Source organism: Chlamydotis macqueenii, chromosome 2 (assembly GCF_036417535.1).
Source record: "Chlamydotis macqueenii isolate bChlMac1 chromosome 2, bChlMac1.mat, whole genome shotgun sequence".
NCBI classification, from domain to species: Eukaryota; Metazoa; Chordata; class Aves; order Otidiformes; family Otididae; genus Chlamydotis; species Chlamydotis macqueenii.
Window position 1 is genome coordinate 43,843,876 of NC_141557.1, and position 7,540 is coordinate 43,851,415.

Sequence of the window (7,540 nt, forward strand, 5' to 3'; positions counted from 1 at the left end):
GATTCATTCATACACTAAGGCCGGAAGAAAGCACTGACATTATCTAGCATGACCTGCTGGATAACATTTTGGTTTGATGTGGAGTTATAGATAAATGTCAATATACCAAATCTTAACAGTGTACAGGCATTTTTCCCCACTGTTTTTCTAGCTCTATAGTTAAACATTTAGAGATTTGAAAAGTACACTGGTCCACTAAGGGTCAAATCCAGACTCAAGACCAGGCTGAGTTTACTTTCAGTGCACTCACTGAGTTTACTCAGTGCTACTCTCTTATATCATATATCAAACCAATGCTTAAGCTCTTTTTTATCCCTCTTTTTTGGAGAGCTGAGTGTTTCCGGTGGAATCTGTCAGATTTCAACATTTATTATTCATAAGGCATAACGCTGTATATCACTGTAAAAAAACCCAGCTTAGTGTCCATCCATTTTCTAAATTAAATATCTATGCACCTGTAATCTTATGCATAATTTGCAAAAGCATTTTTACATCCTAAAAGTATTGCTGTAGAGCACTTATACTGCTGAGTGTATATTTATTGATAATACAATGCCGCTTGGGCTCTGATCTCGTCCTCCACCAACAGCAATTTGTATAGTTGTTTCATAATAGCAGGCAGTTATCTTATAGCTTAAGAACTAGTCTCATTCAAATTAGACCAGTCTCTAATCCCCTTGCTCACCCACAGCAGAGCTGTATTTTACTCACCTCATCTTTAAAAATACTATTTAGGTAGTGCTAGAATCCACCACACAACGGGATGACAGTTTACAAAAAAAAAAAAAAAAAGGAAAGAACTATGTGCTAGAAATTTAAAACAAAGCACAAACATTTAAGATTTTTTGGTACTGAAAAGAGACAAAAAATCAGTTAATAAAACTTTCTAACAACTACTTCTGCAGAAAGTACTTTGGATTACTAATTTCAGACTCCGTTCTGCAAGGAGTTTAATGTACAGAAATCTAACTGAAACAAATACAAGTTTCCAATGCAACATGACTAACTCGTTTTTTATCTACAAATTTGCATTAAAAATGCTGGTAGGTATTTCAATATGTGTGATTGAAATATCTAGGCATGACAAAAGACAGAGTGTGTTTGAAACACTTTCTGCAACTGCAGAGCCTCATATTAAGCATAACGTTCACTCCCTTTTTCGTGACAACGTTTCATAAGCTAGGCAGATTGTAGAGATTTCCTAGTTTTTTATGAGCAATGTTAAAACAAAATGCAAGAACTTTACTGTAAATCATGATAGCTATATTTTAACTGCTTTTTGCTATCAAAATAAATCTCTTGTAAATTCAATAAACTGCCGAAATATATTTAGACATTCAGTTCTAAATTTTAGCTCTCGCCAATAAAACCAGTCAATAGCCACGTAAAAGGCAGTAAAACCTGCTTTTCTTTTACAGTTTTGGGGTTTATAGTCTTGGGGGTTATACTTTGTTTAACCATAAAATGTGTGATGTGTGCCAAGCTAGGGATGACATTTGGTTTGCCAGGGTTCACCACCGAGTGATTTTAATTTGACTGATAACAGACAAATTATAATAGCTTGTGAAAAATAGATGAACCAAAAATTTCTTACATATTACAATAAAGAAGATTAGTTTAAAAAAACCCAAAACATAAAAGGAGTGTGCTGCATATTGCCTGATGTGTGCAAATGCTGGGCTAATTCTTCTGTGGTCTGCAGGTTCAATGCTGATATAACAGATAGGCAACATTATGTTCAGCAGGACCCCATAGCACAAAATTGACTGAAATCTTCACTGATTCTGAAGAACATTAGAAACTAAGGTTTATGAAAGCCTGACAAGGTCATTTATCTAAGCCTCCTCTGGTTGCTGGACAAAAAAAGACAGCCATATTTTTTTTCTCCCTCTTCTCCAGTGAATTTGCTTGTAATGCTTGCTCTGTCATATCACACTCAGCCTTGACAGGAGTATCCAGTGGAGATAACCTCAAATATACAAAGAGCTGAGTTATGAATCTGTCTCTCTGATTTCTAAAACTCAGCTGTCATCTTTGATCTTTGACTTTTGAGAGCCTATTCTGCAAAACTGAATGTGCATTCATATATGGCTTGATATAAGAATATTTGCCTTGATTTCAAAGGTAGAAACAAATGTTAATTTTTCAGAATAAGCAAACTACAGGTTAAGGAATCTGCCATTTTTCAGTTTGACCTTGGTCTTTTTCACAGAGGATGCCTGGAACAGGCACTCCATAGCTGCAGTTTCACAGATCCAGACATTCTCAACTCTGAGCTCTGCCAGCTTCAATCAATCATAAACTTCCCCCAACTACGGGGATACTGTGTTACAGTCTAAAAATAGGGCTATGCTTTCAGAAAATGAGATAGTATTAAAATTAGGAAAGTTGATAAAACAGATTCCAGACACTAACAACCTGAAATGACAATAAGAGGAAGAATCCAAGGGTTTGCACACAGAGATTATTTTCTTCCTTTTTTACAAGATACACAGGAGACTGGAGAAATTTGTTTTAATTTTTCTGACATCCTGTTTGTGTGAAATGAAGAAGGAATGTCTAATGTTACTGTCCTACTGGGGAAAAATAGGGACCAGTTCTGGGGCACCTTGAAATACTGATCAGGAGAGGTCAATCCCTAACTGACAACAAAGGCATTGGATCTCTAAAAAACAATCTCACAAATATTTAAAACTGTCATCAGAAATAAAAATTTAAACAAACATTATAACAAAGCTTTGCAGGGTCTCAGTAAGAACTTTCCCCGTTCAAATTAGGTTTCACTGATGTCAGATTTAGTAATTCTGTAAGTTCTCCACATAAGTTTCAAAAGACTTCATGAAAAACAAATAGAAAGGATCTGAGGTTTTACTATAAATATCCAATGGAACAGGAAAGGTCTTCAAAAGATCATGCACCTCCTTTTTTTTTAGAAGACTGCTTGAACAAAATCCTCATCTAAAGCTATAAATAAACTCAAGACAGCATGTGCTTCATAAACTGGAATAGGGTCTTATTATGGGAAAACATATCCCATATAATAATTTAATCTAATCCAAGATTCCTTTATGTCAGAAACCAAATTCATACTGCTTTTAGTCAAGAAGGGCATAGAATTCTACTGCTGACAGGGAAAAATGGGGCTCCTAGGCAGACACAAAGGCAAGAATCGGTCAGTTTCAGAGAATTGTAGATTTTTTTTCTTTGAGGACTGTCACACCACATTTGGAGCACCAGCAAGGTCTTTGGCAGTTGCTATCGCCTTATTTTGCCAGCGAGATCTGTTCTAACCAAGTTTAGACAACACTTTGATAGCAACACAAGCAGCTGGTCTACTTTAGAATTCCCAGCGGAGGTGGAGCTGCTCCAGTGTCAGCCTAAGAGTGTAATGGGGACTTTGCCAAAAAAGGCTAGGTTAGATGCCGTCTTTGGAGGCTGCACATAAACCACACATGTCAAAATCCTGGCAGTTAACTGCCAGGAAGTTTATAACCCAGGGAGAAATAGAAGACAAGTCTCCTGACATAACCACAGGATTTTCTCACTCTCATGAGCTTCAGAAAGAAAACTTACGTTGTTTGATGATGCAGTGCACCAGAAGTCAGTCAGAGGTCGTCAACCACAGCCAGAGATAAACAAGTGTTTCAGGGTAATTTGAATCTTAGGGAAATATTATAAAGGGAAACGGACCCAAGCAAGCCAACCCAAGCCATCGCACAAGAAAAGAGAAAGGGGAGGAAAAAGCTCTCCCTGCATGAAAGTAAACTGATGTCCTGATGCCATAGATTTTAAGATTCTTTTTCTTTAGTTTAGTAGTTTTAAGGGAGGATACCACTCCCATCTACACAAATTTTATGCATAACACTTCTGACACATTCCTTGCACTCAGGTAATTTTCTTCACACAGGATAGGAACTGTGTTTATGTGTTCAGAGGCACTAATGGCCTTATTAATTAATAAATATGGGAAGAAATACACAAAGCAATTTCTTTCCACTTTGTTTTTTTCTAACATTTCCCTAGTGTATAATTAGCACAGTTCTCAAAAGTGGGAATTCTATTAAGTTGTTTAAATGCAGTACAGGTCCTTAGATTTGAGTCTTACTAAAAGAAAAAAAAATAAAAGTGAGGGAAAGGTAGAAAAATAATCTTGCATCTGCCTCTTTCTCAGGGAAATTCTCCAGTTTGGTTGAAGCCAAGAGAGCTAAGGTTACCAACATCCTTTTCCTTGCCCAAGAGCAGTTTGCTTCAACCTGGACTGTGGAGGTAGAAATAAAGAGCAAGCAATATACAGTATCAGTTTACAAAAAAAAAAAAAAAAGGATGTATATCCATTTGTAACCTAGAACCAAGGCAGCACATTTTTCATTTACAATCTGTAGCACAATGCAATTGATCTTTCTTGGAGAACAAAGTTATTTTCTTCTCACTAATGCTGTTTTAGCTACCCAGGAATGCACACGTGGAAGGACTGACCCGGAAGCATGTACCTTCCTGTTTCACTGGCTTCTGAACTTCCCCTACATTCTCTGTACTGTTAGTGGCAGCCTTTGTGAAGAGCTGCACCTCTGAGAAATTTGTGCTATGTAATAGACAAGATCAAGAAATCCAAGCCCAACTGGAATCAAAGCACTTAATGCAATTATCTCTTCTATGCATCCTGTATCCCAGTCTACGTAGTCATAGAATCTTAGAATAGTTAAGGTTGGAAGTATGTCACATAACATGAGAAATAAAATTAAAATACATATCCTAAAGGCTCAGTTATAGCTCTAAGTCTGTAGAAATATAGCAGACAATGGAATGAATCTCAAACACTGTTATACTGTGTATACAAAAGCAACAGACATGATTAAAAGAAAAAATGACATTGAGAAGGTCACCTTTTTATGGTGGCTGATGCTGAAATACCTGGTACGTTTAGGCATCTCCTTTTAATAAAGGTCAAAGGAGGCAGTGAAACTGCAGCATAGAAATGTAAAAAGTTCAATAGCTGTGCCATAAAATGAAACCCAAAAACATGGTTTTATCTAGGGTACGAGGTTATAGTAGAAGTATCTGAAAAAAAACTGAAGAATCAAATTTGTTTTCTCATGAGGAAAAAGAATATTGAAATCTAGGACAGAAATAAAAAGCTTCAGAAAACACTTTAAAAAATGACAGATTTAGAATTAAATCTGGGCACATTAGTTAGAGTTAGCCTAAGATGTACTCAGTCCAGAACAAGGCTTCTAGCAGATGGATGGCAGTCTAATCAGCAGACATGACTGAAAATTCAAAATGCCAGTAAAAAGGACAACTCGGATATGAAGTTCACATCCGCGGGGTAATAAGGAATATGCACACAAAGCTCAAAATCAAAGTCAGGTGAAATAAAACAAGAAACCTCACTTTCTGTGATAACCAGCACAATCTAGGAAAACATGTCACAAAACATATGTAGAAAGAGAAGCAAAAAAAATTAATACATTATGTCATTTTTTAAAGCTGTCCTGCACCAGCAGAGTGCACAACATCAAAAAGGAGATGATGAGATCCTCATTAAGTCTGATTAATTCCTCACAAGGGTTGTACCAGGAGATGAATGGACTGCCAGCTAAAAAGCAAACAGGAAATGTATTGCTTTGTGCACCAGTGTCCAGCTTAAAACTAATGTATTGCCAGAATTGTAGAGTTTCTAATAAAATGCCACTAACAGTAGAAGATAAGCAAGAGGACCTAGATATCACAGTCGTTAGCTTTTCCCACAGACATAATATATTAATTAGGCTATACCTCTATGAATTATAACAGTGTCAAAGGAAAAAAAGCCCCAACTTTTGAATTAAAAGTAACTAGTGTCCTTGGTCTTACTAAGGAGGCCACACTCAGAGGCAAAGGGAAAGCAAAATAATTCAGGTTATGATGAAGACCTCTTCCTAAACAATATAGAAATCCTCACAGAGTATAGAAAAGGGCTGGAGAAGTTCGAGCACTTCACGTTTCATGCCTCCAGGAAAGTTCCCCGTGGCCTGACATAGCATGAAAAGAGAACCTGAATGCATTATTTCAGGAGCCACAGAGCAAACAGAAGAACTAAAAGAGCAAACACATTTAAACATCATAGAAAAAATATTCCACTTAGGTATGGATTCCAGAGAATTCAGCAAATATTTAAAAAGGGAACATGTTCCATTTCCTCAAAGAAGAAACACTCAGGGAACGTGGCTGACGCCAAGGATTTTTCTTTGCTGAATGCATTCTCAAAATCTTCCAGATACATCTGCAATAGGCTGTCCTGAAGAGCTGATGTATTTCACTTTTCCATTTGAGAAAAGACTAAATCATATTTTTATTTAATCCAATATTCTAATAAAATCTCCAAGGTTTAAAGGTGCTAGAAAGCACCCAATTAATGTGGTAATTAATGACTGCAAAGTCAATTTTCCATTTCACTGTAATTTGGACAGCTCACACACTTCAGAAGACTTCTAATTGTATTACTGATTATGACTTTTGAATGGTGAAAGCATGCATGTGTTGTGCACGTTTTAGTGCCTTCAAGGCCAACACACTAAACAATTAAAAACTTTCAAATAAATATTCATGCAAACTTGAAAGGTTAAGCCATAAACTCTATTACTAAGTTCTCTGTTATTACAGCAGATTAATTAGTCATGCAATAGAGTTTATGGGTGCACAAAGAAAGACAAGGTATCATGTCTACAAGCAGCAAATATGAAGATCTGTATCTCCAAGAGAACTGATAATATTTCTTCTAAAAGATGCAGCAAGTTTTATAGCAGTTGAGAAAATAAATACAAATGAGAAGGGGCTTCATTATCTACTGTGTTAGTTTATTCTTCAATCCAAATGTTTCTTACACTATCCTTGTATCCACTCTTACGTATCAGGTACAAACTAAAATATCAGAGCAGAGGAGATAAGTTTTCAGAGATTAGGATAATTATGGGGAGGATAGTCCCTTCAAGCTAATAATTGTAAAGAATTTTCCTTTTTCACCAAATTAATCCAAGTGAGACTATTAAACAGTATCCTCTCCTCTGCATAAAAAGACAGTTTTTAGAGACAGTAGTTTGCAGCATGCTGTTGCCTCTCAGAGTGGATTTATGTAAATAAAAGTGGATTTATCCCTTGTGCATATTTAAAATTAAAACTCTTCTACTGAGAAATATCTGCTGACATTTACTGATATCTGGTGATATTGATTGATGTCTATCTACTGATATTTACTGGGTTTTATTCCTATCAGTAGTGACCAAAACTGAATTCTTCTTCACTCTGTTTCTTACTCAACATGATTGCATCTTGTACTCCCATCATTTATGCTTGCACAACCCTATCCACAGAAACCAAGTTGTGTGAGCTTTGGGGGTGAATACTTCAGCCTCTAGAACGTTATTCAGACCCATAAACCAATGAAGTCCCCATATGGTTGAACTTTAGCTGCATGGGACAGGATTTATTGTCGGGAAACAGCAACTCCCTCTAGTGCCAAAGGAGCTTCCTCCTTCACAGCACACTAAATTCATATCCACTG